Source organism: Anguilla anguilla, chromosome 13, assembly GCF_013347855.1.
Source record: "Anguilla anguilla isolate fAngAng1 chromosome 13, fAngAng1.pri, whole genome shotgun sequence".
In the NCBI taxonomy this organism is placed as follows: domain Eukaryota; kingdom Metazoa; phylum Chordata; class Actinopteri; order Anguilliformes; family Anguillidae; genus Anguilla; species Anguilla anguilla.
The window spans coordinates 3,461,013-3,482,018 of record NC_049213.1 but is presented as its reverse complement, the minus strand read 5'-3'; the positions used below and the strand labels follow the sequence as shown (position 1 = coordinate 3,482,018).

Genomic DNA, 21,006 nt, shown 5'->3' with positions numbered 1-21,006 from the left:
CAGCTGCTGGAGCAGAAAAGAATACGCTTATGTGACTGACTGCGTCGCGTAGAGCTCAGCTGGGAAAGCTGTACCTGGGGAATGAATGAAATGAAACCATTACTGAGCTCAGATGGAAATATCGATGACGTAAACAAGCGTATTGTAGCGTTTAATCTCGCTCTTGACAATTTTGAGGAATTCCACGATACCGTAGCTACATATGTCCTGCCTCTTGTCCAGTGCATGCTGGGATAGGCTCCAGCACCCCCTGCGAGTCTGACCAGGAATAAGCGGGTATACGTAGATGATGGATGGATGGATGGATGGATGGATGTAGCTACATACAACGCTGTCTGAAAATGAAAGAGAAGGTGATGAAAATGGGTTTGTAGGTAAAGGGTTTAATTGTGATAAAGTGGAGGGGTGGAAAGGGGAGTTTGCTCAAGCTGACAAGCACCAATCAGCTGTCCAGCTGAATGAGAGTACTTCTACATCTTAAAGCCGCATCAGACAAAGCAGAGCTGGAGGCCCAAGGAGGGAGGGAGGGAGGGAGGGATGGCGCATCCTGGTGCTGAAAGTGCTGAAATTGAAATTTAAAAGAAAAAATTAAATTAAAAACTGATATTGAAGCCTCCGCTGCCGAATTAAAGGTTCTTGATGAATTCGAAACATTCTCTCAAACAAGTGTAACACACGCAATGGAACATGATACAATGAGTGCTCATTATGGCGCTCAGATGAAGGAACATTCTGAATCTGTGATCTATGAACAATTACTTGTTACAATTATTTGCAAGAATAAAAACAGTTCAAAAAAACTACAAATAGTTGTCATTCAACTACAACAACATGAGACTGCATTTCAACCTCATCACTGGCCAAAGCCAACCAACCCGACACCACATATAGAAGCTGAAAATGCACAATCTTCAATAATGAATGAACCATCCAAAAATGAATGGAGCTGTCAATCAAAATGTGATGTCTGATGTAATACAAAGACAGAATGACATAGCTGAGATCCCTGTCACTCATCAAAGTGAGTGTGTCTGTGTGTGTGTGCGTGTGTGTGTGTGTGTGTGTGAGTGTGTAAGTGTGTGTGCGTATGAGTGTGTGAATGAGAGAGAGAGGGGGAGAAACAGAGAGGTAGAAGTTGGGGAGGTAAGTTAACCATGGTGGTGTTATGTGTGATTGTGTAACCTGTGATCATCGCAGTGTGTGAGATTTTACGGATTCATACCTTTGGACCAATATAACCCAGCAGGTGGGAGAAAAGAAAATGAACTCATGTTTTTTTTTTTTTTTCACTTAAAGCCACCATGAAAAAAAAAAAAAAAAAACTGATGTGGTTTGTGCAGAACAAATCTTTCTTTTGCACTGGAGCAGAACAGCTCTGAGAACAGAGAACACTTCTATTTTCTGCGGGGGTTGTCTCGGTGTGCCGGTGTGCCGGTCCGACGATGGAATGAATTTGGGCAGAAAAACGGAGAGCTGGCTCTGTCACCATCTGCTAGGCAGACGGAGCATGACACGCAAACGCTCCGCGCAACGGCGGTACTTTACAGACAGTCAAACAGTGATGCATCGTGCACTGCTTGTGTATTTTGTAGCAACTACAGAAGCACTGCAGTGCGTTTTTCACTCGATTAGAGAACCGCCAGATTCTTCATAACCCAGTACCGGCTGACCACTTGTGCTTGGAGGTAGTGAAACATAAATTAAAATGACCTTGATGTGAAATATGAGTCACGGTATTAGTCAGCCGAATGCGATGGCCGTAAGCCAAACTCGCCGAGGTTGAGATAGCTAGAGCTTTAGCGAGCTAGTTATATTTTTGTTTTCACAGTGAGAACCACAGTCCACTAAATAAATAAGAATTCCTTCATAAACAGAATTATTTTATTATTTTTTCATATGAGGATCCAACATCCTGAAGTAGAAGTAATCTCCTTAGAAGAGTAGGTTTATTGGAATATTATTTAAAAATTTCAAGTCAGTGTTCTAGAAGTCCATTGCTTTTTATTACCAGTAGTGATTGTGACATCAGCATAGAATGTTCAGTTAAGAACATTCTAATCATCTCACACCTTAAAGGATTAAAAGGAATCTGCTAGTCACCCAGACGAGTCACTCTTTCGACTAATAAATGGAACACCAACGCCAAGTAACAAAATGGAGTTTTGAGTCACCACAATTTTGGATGTTCTTATCCCAGGTTCACATGTTCCTTGAGTGTTCACACACGCCCACTATTGCTGATGATGTCATTTCTTGATGATGTAATTCCATGCTGATATCACCTTAGATACCATTCCGCTTGAAACATAAGCAATTTCAGCTGTATTAGTCACTGAAGCGCCTGCCAAGAGCACCTCAACAATCCCCCTGTTACAGAGTCCCCTACACCTCCTCTTATAGAGTCCTCCTCTTACAGAGTCCCCTACACCTCCTCTTATAGAGTCTTCCTCTTACAGAGTCCCCTACACCTCCTCTTATAGAGTCCTCCTCTTACAGAGTCCCCTACACCTCCTCTTATAGAGTCTTCCTCTTACAGAGTCCCCTACACCTCCTCTTATAGAGTCATCTTCTTACAGAGCCGCCTGCGCCTCCTCTTACAGAGTCCCTGAGTCCTCCTCTTATAGAGTCCTCCTCTTACAGAGTCCCTGAGTCCTCCTCTTATAGAGTCCCTGAGTCCTCCTCTCACAGAGTCCCTGAGTCCTCCTCTTATAGAGTCCCTGAGTCCTCCTCTTATAGAGTCCCTGAGTCCTCCTCTTATAGAGTCCCTGAGTCCTCCTCTTACAGAGTCCCAGAGTCCTCCTCTCACAGAGTCCCTGAGTCCTCCTCTTATAGAGTCCCTGAGTCCTCCTCTTATAGAGTCCTCCTCTTATAGAGTCCCTGAGTCCTCCTCTCACAGAGTCCCTGAGTCCTCCTCTTATAGAGTCCTCCTCTTACAGAGTCCCCTACACCTCCTCTTATAGAGTCATCTTCTTACAGAGCCGCCTGCGCCTCCTCTTACAGAGTCCCTGAGTCCTCCTCTTATAGAGTCCTCCTCTTACAGAGTCCCTGAGTCCTCCTCTTATAGAGTCCCTGAGTCCTCCTCTTATAGAGTCCCTGAGTCCTCCTCTCACAGAGTCCCTGAGTCCTCCTCTTATAGAGTCCTCCTCTTACAGAGTCCCCTACACCTCCTCTTATAGAGTCCCAGAGTCCTCCTCTTATAGAGTCCCTGAGTCCTCCTCTTATAGAGTCCCTGAGTCCTCCTCTTATGGAGTCCCTGAGTCCTCCTCTCACAGAGTCCTCCTCTTATAGAGTCCCTGAGTCCTCCTCTTATGGAGTCCCTGAGTCCTCCTCTCACAGAGTCCTCCTCTTATTGAGTCCCTGAGTCCTCCTCTCACAGAGTCCTCCTCTTATAGAGACCCTGAGTCCTCCTCTGGCGTGTTGTAATCACCGTGTGCATGATGTTATCTGCTTAATGGATGAGCCAGGCCGGCGTGGTGGCCCTTCATCCAGGTCCTGCCGTGTTTGTGTGCTGCACCTGCAGATGGGGCGCTCCTGGCCCAGGTTCTGCCGTGTTTGTGTGCTGCACCTGCAGAGGGGGCGCTCCTGGCCCAGAGTTTTCAGAGTCAGACGGAGTTCCTGCGGCAGCACCTGGCCACTCGTTCTCCGTCGGACAGAGTCAGGCCTGGGTGGCTGAGCCAGAGATAAGGGCTAAATAATGCACTGGCTGAGCTGCAGTCGGAGGTGTAAATATATCTCACAGATCAGTTTCACCCCCTGTCAGCCCGTCCCTGATGGCTTCAGAGATAGACCCTCCTTTCTCTTTTTTTCCTCTCATTCCGAGGCTGAGAGAGAAAGGGAGAGTGAGGGAGAGAGAGAATGAGTGAGAAAGAGAGGGAGAGAGAGAATGAGGGAGATAGAATGATTGAGAGAGAGGGAGAGAGAGAGAAAGAGGGAGAGAGAAGGAGTGAGAGAGAGGGAAAGAGAGAATGAGGGAGAGAGAGAGGCCCCTCTCACTTCATTATCCTTTTATCCCAGTTCATCGGCCACCGCTGTGAAGCTCATTCTTGGCCCCCTGCACACCCGCTGGGCCCCTTGTCGTCTGACCCCCCTCCACCCCCATCCACCCCCCAAACCCCCCCACCGCCACCCCTAAGTTCATTGCTCTAACCTTCTGGATTTTTCCACCCTTCCTCCACCTCTGCCCTGGTGGACCCTGGGCTCTTCACAGTAGGTCTTCATCAGTAAGTCCTGTCTGAAATCTGAAACTGTCTGGGTTTCCTGTTTTTTTCCTTTTTCTTGGTGAAAATTCCCCCCTCGACCACCTCCACCCCCCCGTGCCAAACCCCCACCCCTAGGTTCCACTTCAGCTCCATCGCACCAGATTTCTTTTGGAACAAAATCAGGGGGATGTGAGCTTTTTGTACAAGAAAATACTTCCAAACTCCAACCCCTCCCACCCCCACCCACCCCAGACAGAACAAACATCCAAAAAACACTGGCTTGAGGAAGGTGTGTCAGCTTCTTCCACCGCAGCTATAGACGTGTGTAATGAATAAAAGATGCAGCCCTGCTCTTGCCTGAATGACAGATTTTTTTTTAAATGCCAGAGGTATGTCCCTGGCATCGCTGTGGCTGGGGGAGGCCTTCCCTAACCATCTCAATCATTTCCTGTTCAGAACCACTTCCTGCTCAGCCGCTCATCGTGCTATCGCGGGGAGGATGCACTGTGGCCCTGTTAGTGAGGCTTCTGGACTGATACATGGCTAACCTAGCATACTGACACACTCTATGGTATCTGTCATCTGTGGGAAGGGTTGGGCACCACAGATCTCTCTCCAAGGAGGACTAGATATAGGATGTTTCCAGTCCTGGAATTTCCCCAGATAGTGGAAACACAAGCGAGTGTGAAAACTTCAGGGTAGCTGCGAAGGATTCTTCCAGGTGTGTATGTCAGATTGACAGGGTAATATGCGCAGTCAAACCATATGAGACAAAAAAAGGGAAAAAAACACTGTTGAGGGGAAAATTGTGGATAATTTACTGTGTAAAAACAACATTTGTCTTCAGAAGTTTTAGCCTTTCCATCAAAACTGCGCTGGCCCTGAGACGTTTCGGGAAATTCATTTTAAAAATGGCTGTCTCTTGTAACTCTCCTGTCTGGGAAAATTATGCTTTGGAGGACCTCGCGACCAGGCGTCAGTAAAAGAATTCCAGAGGCATCGAGGAAGGTCAGGGTGGGGGAGCCTGTGATTCATGAGGCACAGGGGACATGACCATTACTTAAGTTAGTGCTGGATTGTGATTAAATATGTTCTGGTGGATGACCCCCCTCTGGGACCCCCTGCTGGTGTGGAGGTGGAAGTCCTCAGACACGGAGACAGGGGAATACGGAGGTGGCTGCCCGTGAGAGAGGGTCCGGCTGAACTTCCCGTCCACTTCCGGAAACACCTCCTGGGTGTGGGGACCTATGCCTCTGTACAACTCCCGAGAACCCTGCAGCTGATTCCATGACCTATCAGGGCTCTCGCTATAATCATAAGCACGGCCGTATGATCCCTTAGCTCTGCTCTTATGGATCGTACCGCTGGGCTGGGACTTAGGGTTGGGACGGGACGAGCGCCCCTCGGTCTGCACAGAATCCCTCTGCAGAGACATCAGTGCTGCCTGAGGCACTGAGGTCCGGGCTGCTCTCACTGGCCCTGGCGTCCAGTTGCCCAGGCAACGCTGAACGCCGTGTTCACGTGCCGAAAACATTTAGATCCCCCCGCGTTGGACAGAAATTTGGATGGACCGGAACTATGCTTACTGTTTAGAATGGGTGGGGAGAGATGAGGCATCATGTCGGGTGAAAGGGGGAGGGGGGGGGGGGCGGGGGAGTGATGGTATGAGCACGGTGATATTTTGACAAAAATGCTTCCTAACGAGGTCCCAGGTTGGTCAAAGGGCCCCGCTCTGTTTCGGAGCGAGAACTCCAAGGAGCTCATTAATAGAGAGAGACAGAGAGAGAGAGAGAAAGAAGGAGAGGGAGACGTAGAGAGAGACACAGACCCAGAGCTGCACCTGAGCATCTTGCACACGTTCAGGCCTTGTATCCGCATGATGGACAGGGGGACTACACGTTGCATCTCCGCTGAGGAGCCCATTGGAGTACCCAGGGAGCTGTCCTGGCCGGGAGCTTTAGAGAATCCCATTCTTACGTAGACGCAGGCCCCTGGCCTTTGGCCCTGGCCTTTGGCCCTCGAGTGGGTCTGTGATACGCTCTGACAGGGCCCTGTCCCAGCGAGCAGCTGTGGAACGGAGGCACCGAAGCTGCTTAACCCAGGCTGATCGGGGGGAGGTCAGAGGTCACCCGTGCTTACGCACACAACATACCCTCATCCGGGGAACCCTGTTGCTCGGGTTCCGGAAGCTTCTTTATTGGAAGACAGGAAAACCAGATTAAAACCAGATCATTCCAGATCATTCCAGATCATTCCACAACAGCATCCGACCTGTTGTCAACAGATTATCAGCTCTGATTAAAAAAAAACTTAAAAAAAACAAGCACACAAGCAAGCCCATGTATCTCCCTTTTTCTCTCTCTCTCTACCTCTCCTTTCTCACTATTTCCCCTTCCCCCTTCCCCCTTTCTCTCTTTCTTACTCTTTCTCTGTCTCTGCCCCTCTCTCATTCTGTCTCCCACTCTCTCCCTTACTTCCCCTCCCCCCTCCCCCTCCCCTCTGTCATGTTTGGCGGGGGGGGGGGCAGGGGAGAAACTCCGTCGCAATTAACAGCTTCTTCTGTAGCCAGTCAGTTGCACATTTTAATTGCTTTTGCCATCTGATGTCAGTGCTTCTGCTAGGGTGTGAATAACTGAAGAGAAGCTTCTTGTGTGGGAAGAATTTCTCTTTCATAAAATTATATTATGATGATGCTTGTTCTTGTTGTTGTTGTTACGTATTATTGTTATTGTTAGTATTATCACTATTGCTGCTGGTAATCACAAAATTAAAATAGTCGACCAGCTGTGCTTTTTTATCTCTTGGTTTGGTCCTCGCTAGTCATTATGGAAAGAAAGTGTTGCAGCGATTGCTTATTGGACAATATCTGACATCCTTGTGCAAGCAGTTCAGTTCACACTTTTTGTTGCTTTGCCAAAAGAATTTAACGTTTTTCTGGCATCTTCCCTATTGGACAGCGGTTGCCAGGCAATAGGACCTTGTGAGCATATTCAAACCATGGTCAAAACAGTAGAAACACCATCTTTCTACACCAACGCCAACCAGCAATACTTTTATTTATTCAGAAAACATGGTAGATAGCATGATATATATTGTACTGAAAATAAAATAATCCTGAAAACAAAATTCAGATCCCAGGACTTACGTGTCTGCTACCATAGAGCCTAATATCCATTTGAGCAAACAGTCCACTTTCACAAAATGTTCTATAGAACAACATTACTGGTGCTGTTCAACATAATTCAGTGTAACTAACGTTAAATGTAATATGTAATGAATTTGTGTTAGCAACTACATGACCAGTTCTCCAAACTTTACTTCTATACTGGCTAATATACTGTAAGGTATTACTTATAGGTTTATATGTGACGCCTCTGGCCATAATCACAATTCATTGTGTATATCTTATAATATAATATATTAAGCATTTGCTTAAGAAGTATTTGCCCTCTTCCTGATTTCCTATATTATTGCATATTTGTCACACTGTATGGTTTCAGATCTTTAGACAAAATGTAATATTAGACAAAGGGAACCAGAGTAAAAACAAAATGCATTTAAAAAAAATATTTCATTCATTTATTTTTTATCATGAATTCTCAGATTTCCTTTGAGCGTGGCATAGTGGGCTTGTACAAACTTTGTGGTGACTACTTCACCCTGATGGTAACGTTCAATATGAGTGAGGTTCACATCCAAAAGGCTTTATCAATCAACTGAATCTAATCATCACTTAAATCTGGTTAATTGATTGAGTAACTAAGGGGGCAATTACTTTTTCTCATGGGTGAAATGGGTGTTTGATAACTTCATTAAATAAATACACGATAACCTTTGACATGTTGTATTTGGTGTTAACTTAGTTTCCCTTTCCCTTTGGGGGCAAATATTTTTATTCTGAGCACTGTATAGCTTTTCCACACAAAAAGTTATGAGTTATGAGTTATTAAGAGTTATACGCCTCAGACATTCTCCTTATTGAACATCCCTTGTGTTTACACACCTTCACAGCCATTTTACATTTGTATAACTTTGGATAACGACGGCAGGCTGAGACTGCCACAGATACCGGTGAACCTGAAGCGATGTCGCGCTGCAGCCAGGAGCCTTTCTTTGCATGGATCGACTTCATGACAGAAGCACTTACCCACAATGCTTTATTTGTCGCCCGCAGTGCTGCGCGAGCAAAACAAACTGCGTGTCTGTGTTCCCTCAGACACACGGATGGGGCCTCAGACTCGCACTGCCATTTCTTACCACTGAGGTCTTCATAGTACACTTTCACCATACTGTCGTTTGTACAGAACACAGTGTCCATTTACACAGGTGGACATATACTGGAACTTTCTTACATTGAGCACCTTGCTCAGGGGGACGACGGCAGTGTCCTACCTAGGAATTGAACCTGCAACCTTTAAGTTGCAAGCCCAGCTTTTTCCAGCTGTTTCTCTGAAGGAGAGAAGCTCAGGGACTCTCTGCCCAAAGGTTGGCCATGAAAAGCACTGCCATGCAAAGACTAGAGCGGCTCTGCATCTCCACATCACTTTTACAGCAGCACCAGAGCTGCTGTAAACATGGAAAAGCAGCTGCCAAGTTTACACAAAACATTATGCTTTATTCACCGAAATAGGTACGAAATAATTAACAACAGACAATATGGTCCAAATAACCATGTGCCCCACGGAAAATATAGAATAAATAAAGGAAGGAGAGCAAGTCCCCCAAAAAATCTTCCAGCAGCCATTTTGAGATTTACCCAGAGTGACTGAAAGATTACATGTTTGCTCATTCATCCAGCTGCATACTTTTACTGATGCAATTCAGGTACAAATACTGCAATACCTGAAAGTGACAATAATTTGTATGTTTGCCCATATATTTTATTTAAGTGGTCCGGTTTCTTCATATTTCAATATATTTTGAGGTATATTTCATTTCTGTAAGGGCAGGCATTGTGTGTTTCGATATAAGGCAGATATTTTGTAAAAAATAAAAAAAAGTAAAATGGATGCTTCCATGTGTCATCACATAGAAGTCCAGTTTTAATAGGTCGAGGGTCAAATGTGATTCTATTCGCCAATTTTTTTCTAAACGTATCTTTGGCAGTTGAGTCCCAGGCTTTGTTGGCTCTGGCCTAATGCTGTATTGAAGGCTTATTACACAATATTTAACCACTTTGCGCAGTCCCCCTAGAGGTCGACACACTAGCATGTCTAGATTACTCAACTCAGACATTCATTGCTCCTGCAACCAAATTATGAGTTGAAAACAGAAACTCTGTCTCTAGTTTCATTAGTAGACGATACATGACAACTATACTGAATACGGAGTGTTGGTCGTTCCTTTAACACGCACCCCCTCCCTGCAGTCTCATCTGCAACTACACCCCCATCCATGACACACTGGGCAATAGTGTTTCTCTGGGCATTCATTAAAATAAGATTTTATTATAAAAAATCATTTTCCGTCATAGCAACAAATTGTAGGAGCCCTATTTGAATTTAAATAGAAATGGTGGAATATCTATATGTACATTTTTTTGTTTATTATTATTGCAAGTTATGGACCGTGTGATTGGCCTGTTTAGAGGACACTGCCATTGGTGCTTTTATTTTGAAGGCCTGATGCACTGACCTGTGCACACCTGTGTAAGTTTTTAGACAATCAGGTCATATCAGTGCAGGAAGCCAGCGATGTAGGTTGGAAGGCGCAGTTGCCAATCCGTTTGCAACCGCTTTACCGCTTTACTTTATTTGGATATTTTTGAGCCTTTCTTGTTTTATACTTTGAATGCAATGCATTGCCCTTTTGTTTTCCTTTTGATTGCGTGGCGATACCGCTGTTTTCTTTGAGTTTTGATTACTTTGGAGTGAACTAACTGGCGTACACTGACGGTCCCGACTACCGAGCTCCTTCAGCATCAACTCAAAACGAGGTATGCCCACCCTACTCTGTCAATAATTGATTGTTAAAAAAGCGTGTATGAAACTATGAATCTGCGTCTATTGTGGCTATTAAAAAATCGAACGAAGCCACTACAAAGACAAACCCGACAATAGCCCTAAGATAGGCAATACAGCAATGAAAACGCTGCTCATTGAATAACAAAGTAAACAAGACAAATTTTTCAAAAATAATTTTATTCAATTCCCACTTGAAAATTATGCAACAGTGAGTTTCTTGAGTCAAAAGAGTTGATTTGTAGTGAAATACATGATCATGTTGTGATTTACAGCAATACATAATTTAGACATTTTATTTAGATTTCGATGATTTAGACTGCTTATTTTTTGCTTCATAGACCTTTAGTAGTTCTACATATCCACCCTTAGATTTTATGAACTTGTGGTTAAGTATTGTTTCCAGGACATGTATAGTTTAACCTGCTGTATCTATGGGATCTCTCAGTTGAGCTCATAGGACTTGTCATAGGCCCAGACTATTGCCTTTGTGGCACGTTGTTTCTTCCTAAATTATAAATATAAAGTAATCTAATCTAGTATTGTAAATGGTACAAATGTCTTGCTTCATTTAAGCCATTTTTCAAGTCTCTGTGGGTGTTTACATCTGGAGTTATAAAGCTTTAAATAGGGTACCCCCTAAATGGGCAAGGATTGGCCAGATTTGGCATGTGCGCTGAGGGGTTCATAATAGAATTTTGATACATAAGTCTTAATATTGCCTTATTTTTTATGCCATGATTGCTGTGTATTTTCCCTGTAGTTTTGCATGCGTGCTTGCAGCCTAGCGCGCGGAGTTAAAAAGGTGAACGCCTTGAAGCTTGGCGAGATTTGTCAGAATGTCAGTGGTGGAAGACACAAGGCGATGGCGGGGGGGGGGGGGGGGGGTGAGGTCATTTACGCGGGGAAAGTACGCCGGTAACACCGTGGCCTGTGATTGGACAGTCTGAACTCAGAACTCCACACGCTCGGGACACGCGCGGCGACCATTTTAATTGACTTCGGTTTCTCCTGCATTTCTTCCCCGGGAAGGTTCACGGTGATTAAGAGCAGGGGACGGAGGGGGGGAGCGTTTTTCTAGTCCGCGAGTTCGCGGGAGGCCCCGCCCTCCGAGGGCCCCGGATCGTCTCCCGTCGGCATGGCGATAATAAGGAGCCGCCGCCGGGCGCTGCCGCCTCGGGGGGAAGGTTCACACCAATCAGACGGGCGCGAAAGCGTTAGCGCTCGCCGCCTGCTCGCGCGGCCTCATTAACCGCCAACCCGACCGCGCGGCCGCCGCCCGTCACCGCCGCCGGGCCCGCCCCCCGCGACCCGCTGCAGAAACCGCGCGCGGAGGCCTCTACGACAGGACGCTTTCCGCCGCGCCCAGATCGCATCAGAACAGCATCCGCCACGCCCAGATCGGACCAGAACAGCATCCGCCACGCCCAGATCGGACCACAACAGCGTTCCGCCACGCCCAGATCGCATCAGAACAGCATCCGCCACGCCCAGATCGGATCAGAACAGCTTTCCGCCATGCCCAGATCGGATCCGAACAGCATCCGCCACGCCCAGATCGCATCAGAACAGCTTTCCGCCATGCCCGGATCGCATCAGAACAGCGTCCGCCACGACCAGATCGGATCAGAACAGCTTTCCGCCATGCCCAGATCGGACCAGAACAGCATCCGCCACGCCCAGATCGGATCAGAACAGCGTCCGCCACGCCCAGATCGCATCAGAACAGCGTCCGCCACGCCCAGATCGCATCAGAACAGCGTCCGCCACGCTCAGATCGGATCAGAACAGCATCCGCCACGCCCAGATCGAATCGAAACGGCAAAAAACCGCCAAGACCACACGGCCCGGTTTTCTGAGATAAAGCGACAAAAAATGCTGGAACATCACTGAGGGAAGACTGCACTACAGTAAAATGACACTCATCGAACTGAGGACTGTTTCCATGACGAAGAGTTGTGAGTTGACTGGGAGCATCCTATCGGTGACATATTGAATCTCTGTGGCCATGGAAGCCATTAGCAGTGTCCCTGACGTGTAGTTCACTACGCTGAAAATATTTATTCGGAAAAGAAGGGCGTCAGTTTTGGTGCTGATCCTGGCTAAAGAGGAACTTGGGGGCATCCTTCTTAAAGAAAAGCGATCTTCGCCTCCAGGCCTGCTGGTATTTGTTTTCGTCTTCAAACGAGTGAGCAAGCCAGTCCCAAGAAACCAGGTGAGGGGAGTTAACTGTGCAAATATCTGCTCTGTTTGATCAAAGAGCCAAGCAACAGCGAATGCCCGTAGGCCCTGCGGCCCGCTGGCCCCAGGGCTGCGGGGCCCTCGTGTCCGCTCGTAGGCCCGTCTCGGTCACATCTGGCTTGTGCTGTACGGTGGGCAGTTTGTGAGGTCACACACTGAAATTGTCATGCACCAGATGCCCCATGTGACCCTGATACCCACACTTCAGCTTGAAGGGCACAGGAATCGGTGGGGGGGGGGGGGGGGGTTGGGCGGCTGAGTTTACTCTGGGAACAAGGGGAGAAGGTGAGAGTGGGGGGGGGGGGGGGGGGGGGGGGGCGGGGGTGGCTGGAGAAGCAGTAGAAACAGATGGAAAAAGAGACTGAAAAAGGAGGAGGCAGAGAGCATGTGAGAGAAAAGGAGAGAGGGAGGGAGAGGGAGAGACTGGTTCCCCTGGGGTGGGGGGGGGGGATTTGTATCTAGTAGGGGCATCTTTGACTTGATAATCCTGCTCATCACCTTTCAGCACATACCCCCCCTCTACCCAAACCCCCTGGGGACAGACCCTCCACCTGTCACCCACGGCCGTACCCCTCGGGGGGGGGGGGGGGGGGGGTGGCTGTCACTACGGCTGCTGAGGAGTCACCTTTGGGGAAGTGCATCTTAATGAGAGGTGGGGGGGTGAGGTGGGGTGGGGTGGGGGGAGGTGTGAGACAGAAGGAGAGGAGCAGGTCGGAGACAGGTCCCCACGCTCCTGTTTCAGGTTCTCTTTCTGGGGTCATTTATGGCCGCCATGTTTAAAATGTCCTCTGTCATCTGAGGATGTGTGAGCATGTGAGCGTTTGTGTGTGTGTGTGTGTGTGTGTATGTGTATGAGTATGTGTCAGTGTGTGTGTGTGTGTGTGTGTGAGCATGTGAGCGTGTGTGTGTGAGTGTGAGTGTGTGAGTGTGTGTGTGTGTGAGTGTGTGTGAGCGTGTGTGTGAGTGTGCGTGTGTGTGCATGTGTGCATGTGTGTGTGAGAACATGTGAGCCTGTGTGTGTGAGTGTGTGTGTGAGTGTGTGCGTGTACATAAGTATGTACATGCGTGCGTGCGTGTGTATGTACTGTATACGTGTGTGTGTGCGTGTGCATATGGGTGGGTGAGTATGTGGATGAGTATGTGTAGATGTGTGTGTGTCTGTAAGAGTGAGTGTGTGTGTGTAGGTGAGTATGAGCAGAGTGAGTGAGTGCTTGTGTGTTTTTGTGAGTGTGAGTCCATGCATGTGTGAATGTGTGCAAGAGATAGGGTGTGAGTGTATGTGTGCCAGTATCACTAACTATGAAGACTCCATGTTCTTCATTTCAAACTACTCTAACATGGATTTACCAGCTTAATTATATCTGCAGTCTTCTGTCCTGGAATCTCTGTACTGTGTGTAACATTCCGAAGAGCTGCTCAATTGTAATTTAACTTCAGAACCCTCCTAGCGCTCTGGATATCTGCTGTATTATTTTTTCAGCTTTCACAAGCGAGTCTGACTGCTCTCTTTTTGCATCTTAAAGGCAACTAAGTCACTTTTGTGTCCGCCTTCAATAAAAGGGCACAGGCTGACCAATCAGAAACGAGATGCCTCTCCTTTCGCCTGTCGGTATACATGTATATATCCTGCACATATCCTGCCTGTGATTGGACAGAATAGTTGGCGACATAATTGATTGGCTGGTGTGTTTTGAATGGTGATTGAGGGGGTGGTTGCGTGCGCTGCACTACGGCCTTCATTCTGCGGTGAATTTACACACTTTAACTGGCTGAAATACGTTACCCAGCCACCAGTGTTACTGCCTTGTGACTCACCCACGGAACATCTCCACAGGAAGCCACAAAGCATAGGGATTGTGTGTGCTCTGTGAGAGTTGGTTTCACACTGAAAGTTTTACTGTGGTGGTGAGATGCGCAGAGCAAACTAGCGGTTCGAAGCTGTTCCCCCGATTCGGGTGGTCGGGGGGGGGCGCAGAGCGAACACAGAAAAGTAGAATGCGAGTCAGAGGGCGAAGGAGACAGAAACATAGCGGTCATTCAGAAGGCCGCACAGCGTGAGCGGGGAGGCAAGGAGGACAAAGCGAACCGCAGAATGGCGACCACGATCGCCGGACGTGACCGTTACAAAGAGCAGCACACACGCTCCGATTCGCCAGCGCACACGCTCCGACTCGCCAGCGCACACGCTCCGATTCGCCAGCACACGCTCCGATTCGCCAGCGCACGCTCCGATTCGCCAGCGCACGCTCCGATTCGCCAGCGCACGCTCCGATTCGCCAGCGCACACGCTCCGATTCGCCAGCGCACACGCTCCGATTCGCCAGCGCACGCTCCGATTCGCCAGCGCTGCAGAGCTTGCTGGGTCACTAACGTTCTGAAGAGACGGGAGGCCAGGAAAACAAATTAAAGTGCCACAGAAGGTCGGGAAGGATTTTGTATTTGCCATTCAAAGCCGTCAAAAGTTTGCTTGTTGGTTAGTTTTCAAGGGAGCGCCGTAAACAGTAAATAAAAGGCCAGCAGTCCTGAAGCCCACAGCTATGCCCTGTACACTGTTACCCACAACTATGCACTGTACACTGTAGCCCACAGCTATGTACTGTATCCCACAGCTATGCACTGAAGCCCCCAGCTATGCACTGTACACTGTAACCCACAGCTATGCACTGTACACTGTAACCCACAGTTATGCACTGTAACCCACAGCCCACAGCTATGCACTGTACACTGTAGCCCACAGCTATGCCCTGTACACTGTAGCCCACAGCTATGCCCTGTACACTGTAGCCCACAGCTATGCCCTGTACACTGTAGCCCACAGCTATGCACTGTACACTGTAGCCCACAGCTATGCCCTGTAACCCAGAACTATGCACTGTAGCCCACAGCTATGCCCTGTAACCCAGAACTATGCACTGTAGCCCACAGCTATGCCCTGTAACCCACAGCTATGCCCTGTAACCCAGAACTATGCACTGTAGCCCACAGCTATGCCCTGTAACCCACAGCTATGCACTGTAGCCCACAGCTATGCACTGTAACCCACAGCCCACAGCTATGCACTGTAACCCACAGCCCACAGCTATGCACTGTAGCCCACAGCTATGCACTGTAACCCACAGCCCACAGCTATGCACTGTAACCCACAGCCCACAGCTATGCACTGTTACCCAGAACTATGCACTGTAGCCCACAGCTATGCACTGTACACTGTAGCCCACAGCTATGCACTGTACACTGTTACCCACAACTATGCACTGTAACCCACTGCTATACACTGTATCCCACAGCTATGCACTGAAACCCACACTATGCACTGTAACCCACAACTATGCCCTGTAACCCACAGCTATGCACTGAAGCCCACACTATGCACTGTAACCCACAACTATGCCCTGTAACCCACAGTCCACAGCTATGCACTGTAACCCACAGCCCACAGCTATGCCCTGTAGCCCACAGCTATGCCCTGTAACCCACAGCTATGCCCTGTAACCCACAGCTATGCACTGTAGCCCACAGCTATGCCCTGTAACCCACAGCTATGCACTGAAGCCCACACTATGCACTGAAGCCCAGAGCCCACAGCTATGCACTGTAGCCCACAGCTATGCACTGTAGCCCACAGCTATGCACTGTAGCCCACTGCTATGCACTGAAGCCCACAGCTATGCCCTGTAGCCCACAGCTATGCACTGTAGCTTGGGGCTGTTTCCGAGTTATGCCACTTCTCTATAAAAAACATAAATAACTCCAGCCAGAGACACAAGCTGCCAGTGGACTTAATATTCACTACTACACTGCTATTTGCAATGAGAAATGTCAAATGCAATTAGATTAATTTACACACACACACACACCAATAAAAATATGCATACTTTAGTGTTGTTGGAAAGTCTGTTAATACCTAGTTAATGAACAGATTTACAACTTAGCTTCAATCAACGTACTTGAGAGAAAGGGAGGAATTGTGTGTGCACATGTGCACTCGTGTGTTTGTATGCATGTGTGCACGTGCATGTGTATGTTTGTGTGCGTGAGTGTGTGCATGCATGTGCATGTACACGTGTATGTTTGTGTGTGTGTGCATGTGTATGTTGGTGTGCGTGTGCATGTGTATGTTTGTGTGCGTGTGTGCGTGCGTGTGTGCATGCATGCGCACGTATGTTTGTGTGTATCTGTGGGTGTGCATGTGTATGTTTGTGTGCGTGTGTGCGTGTGTGCATGCATGCGCACGTATGTCTGTGTGCGTGTGCATGTGTGTGTTTGTGTGCGTGTGTGCGTGCGTGTGCGCATGCATGCGCACGTATGTTTGTGTGCGTGTGTGCATGCATGCGCACGTATGTCTGTGTGCGTGTGCATGTGTATGTTTGTGTGCGTGTGTGCATGCGTGTGTGCATGCATGCGCACGTATGTCTGTGTGCGTGTGCACCCTGGCGCTCTGAGAAGATGGTATCCTGCTTAATCAGGGAGGTTTCTTGAGAAAACCAGTCGTGTAGTCCAGATAGTGTGAATTGAGTGAACGATGTGATCCAGTAATGTTCCTCTCCTGCCGGTCGTCTCCTTCCCCCTGCCTGTCCCTCCTCGCACCGGGGAATTTAAATCACAGCGGTGTAATCCGGCTCACCTGGGCTGCCTTTCCCTCTCATTCGTCCGATCCCTCTGTCCTGCTGTCGGTTAAAAAGCCGAGCGCATTACAGGGCTCCGTGGCAGGGCTGCAGTGCCCCGAGCAGGAGAGGGAAATGACAATCTCCCCCAACAAAGGGCTCCATTAGCGCAGGCCGACCTTGCACCACTGCACCCCGGGGGGGGGGGGGGGGGGGGGGGGGGGGGGGGTGCAGTGATACGCCTGATGCAACAGTACAGCAAAGACCCCCATCACCCCCCCCCCGCCCCAGTGCCCCCAACTCGATCTCCAAACTGCACACAGAGGCACTGCACTCTCACACACACACTCACACACACTCACACTACACATCACGCATCACACACACACCACACATCACACATCACACACACACACTACACATCACACACTACACATCACATATCTCACACACACACTATACTTCACACACTACACATCACATATCTCACACACACACACACACTCACACACACACACACTCACACACATTCACACTACACATCACGCATCACACACACACACTACACATCACACATCACACACACACACTACACATCACACACTACACATCACATATCTCACACACACACTATACTTCACACACTACACATCACATATCTCACACACACACACACAGACACAAACACACAAGCACATACACATACGCAGACACACTCACTGAAACTGTCCTTTAAAATTGTCAAAGCCCATTTCAGTTATAAGTTTTGTATGACAGAGCAGCTAAAGTCTGAACCCAAAACATTTCTGTATGATAGAGCAGCTAAAGTTTGAACACAAAACAGTTCTGTATGATTGAGCAGCTAAAGTCTGAACACAAAACAGTTCTGTATGATACAGCAGCTAAAGTCTGAACACAAAACAGTTCTGTATGATACAGCAGCTAAAGTCTGAACACAAAACAGTTCTGTATGATTGAGCAGCTAAAGTCTGAACACAAAACAGTTCTGTATGATACAGCAGCTAAAGTTTGGATACAATAGAGAGACATATGTGTCAAATAGGCTAAAGTCTATAATGCTGTCATGGACACCTTGAGGAGTCATGAGTTTTGTTGCTGCAAAAAAAAAAAAAGAAGAAAATTAAGTGACCTCTCAGTCTTCTTGGACAAGTACAAATGAAAGGGGTGTGGAGTGAGTTCCTGACGTTGCATTTTTATAGTTTTGCCGATCGATTTTTGAAGTGCACAGAACAATTATGGCAATTTTTTATTAACCAAGAACAAAAGGTGGAGTGATTTATTTCTTAGGCAGACAGATTTACTGCGTATAATGCTGAAGCCATCTTCTGTCATATAAAGTATGCATTTTACATCAAATGGTTACCCCAAAGAACTTCTCCTTAGTTTGTACTAAAGTTTGTTTTTAGATGCCTGTAGATAAAGGTCTAGGGTTTGATAATAGCCTGTAGAGATTTTGTATCAATAAAGAACAGAAGGGGACCGAGCATCAGCCCCTGTGGGACTCCAGTTGAATGTGTAAGGAGTGTGTTGGGAGAGTTTATAAGGACCCTGTAGCCAGGCATTTGAAATGCAATAAAGAGGACAGAGAAATCACTCTGCTGGATGAAGGTCCTGCTGGATGAAGGTGGTGCTGGATGAAGGTTCTGCTGGATGAAGGTGCTGCTGGATGTAGGTGCTGCTGGATGAAGGTTCTGCTGGATGATGGTGCTGCTGGATGAAGGTTCTGCTGGATGAAGGTTCTGCTGGATGAAGGTGCTGCTGGATGAAGGTGCTGCTGGATGAAGGTGGTGCTGGATGATGGTGCTGCTGGATGATGGTTCTGCTGGATGAAGGTGGTGCTGGATGAAGGTGGTGCTGGATGATGGTGGTGCTGGATGATGGTTCTGCTGGATGAAGTTTCTGCTGGATGATGGTGCTGCTGGATGAAGGTGGTGCTGGATGAAGGTGGTGCTGGATGATGGTGGTGCTGGATGATGGTTCTGCTGGATGAAGTTTCTGCTGGATGAAGGTTCTGCTGGATGAAGGTGGTGCTGGATGAAGGTGGTGCTGGATGATGGTGCTGCTGGATGAAGTTTCTGCTGGATGAAGGTTCTGCTGGATGATGGTGCTGCTGGATGATGGTGGTGCTGGATGAAGGTGGTGCTGGATGAAGGTGGTGCTGGATGAAGGTGGTGCTGGATGAAGGTTCTGATGGATGAAGGTTCTGATGGATGAAGGTTCTGCTGGATGACGATGCTGCTGGATGAAGGTGCAGCTGGATGATGATGCAGGTGAAAGTGAAACAGTCGGCTGAATTCTGTACACTGGAAAGCCTTAGATGGGAACAGCAGGCCAGAGAGTCGGTGAGAGTGGTTTTCTTGAAACAGTCTTAACATCAGCTTGTTTAAAATCAATCCATACTCAGGCTTGGGTGAAAGACTCTTCAAACTGCACATTATGAAAGTCACACCGCGAAGCATATTACTGCCATTTATGACACCAGAAATATTAATTTTCAAATCCAGAAGCAGATTGGAGAAAGTGAAATGCCTGATGGGTTTATGAAATGATAAATTTTTGAATGGTGAATTTTCTTTTCTGCCTAGATTCAGGCTAAATTTCCTTTACTTACTTATCTGTTTAAACTTAAGATATCCTTTTCAGTACATTTAATTAAACTGTGGGCACACACAGTGCAATACGTAAATACTTGGGCAGAAACGTTTTTGTTGTTCTGGCTCTGTACTTCAGCACATTGGATTTTAAATGAAAAAAATGAATATGAGGTTTAAGTCTAGGTGAGCAGTTCCTTTCTTTCTTTCTCCTCTGTCCATCACTTTGGTGTAGGTTAATACTCATCTCATCTGTCCATAAGTGTTTGCTCCAGAACAGATTTTAATGTACTTTTTAGCTAATTCTAACCTGGCCATTCGGTTCTTGAAGCTCGCCGGTGGTTTGCATCTTGTGGCGAATCCTATATGTGAGGTTACACAGTGGTAGTTTTCTCTTTAAGGTAGTCTTTGACACATCAATGTCCACATCCTGGAGAGTGTTCTTGTTCTGTTCGACAGTTGAAAAGGGTGTTTTCTTCACAATTGAGAGTATTGTTTTTCATCTACTGCAGTGGTCTTCCGTGGTCTACCAGGTTGTTTGCTATTGCTGAGCTGACCGGAGTGTTATTGCTTCTTAAGAATGTACCAAACAGTTGATTTTGACACACCCAATGTTCTGGCTGAGCCTCTGATTGATTTATTGTGATTTGTCAGCCTTGTGATGGCCTGCTCCAGAGGCATTAACACTTCTTTGGTCCTCGTGTTAAGAGACAACAGCAACGGACTCCTAATGCAAATGCAACACCTAGACCTTTCGTTCGCTTTCTTGTGCATGAACTAATGATATCGGGAGACACAGCTGGCCCAGAAACAACCGAGCAGCCAACTGTCCAATTACTTTTGCTCCTCTGTAATAGGCGACTAAGTATGAAAAGGGCTGTAATTCCTACACAGATCACCTGATATGGATGTAAGTGCCATTAAATGAGCGTTCCAGTGTTCACTCGCTCATACTCATCAAATCTTCAGTGAATAATCATGTCATTTAAACATTTTATCTAATTCTGTAATTCCAAAATAAAAATTGAGTGTCCAAATTCTTATGATCGTTTGAAAACAAAAAGTCAGTATTTTATTTACATATTTCATTCATTTAATGTTAAATCTGTATGACGGATAAAAAAAAAAATGTAGCTTGTAGGCAAATAATTAAATAAAATCTTAAATCTGGGATACGAAAATGTAACTTAAATCTAAATCTCAGAATTGTACTTGTGCCTCAATCTCAAAAATGAAGATTAAATGACTCATATGCTTTTAAAGGAAAGGTGGATGTCAGTCATGACCACTTAATTGTACTGATTACTCATCTCCTCGAAGCATTTTTGCGAGGGCTGGTTCTCTGTGCCCCCATGAACAGAGCGCGTGCAGTTGCGGTTGTTTGAAGAGC

At 47.1% G+C, this 21,006-nt stretch overlaps 1 protein-coding gene across 1 annotated transcript in view; it reads left to right on the top strand.

Annotated features, from left to right (window-relative positions):
- Window positions 1–9,876: 9,876 nt before the first annotated feature.
- LOC118210798 (neurexophilin-4) overlaps window positions 9,877–21,006 on the top strand; it is a 98,894-nt gene continuing 87,764 nt past the window's right edge. Inside the window, exon 1 of the mRNA XM_035387239.1 lies at window positions 9,877–10,134. The gene's annotated coding sequence lies outside the window, so the exon portion shown is untranslated. The remainder of the gene's footprint in view (window positions 10,135–21,006) is intronic.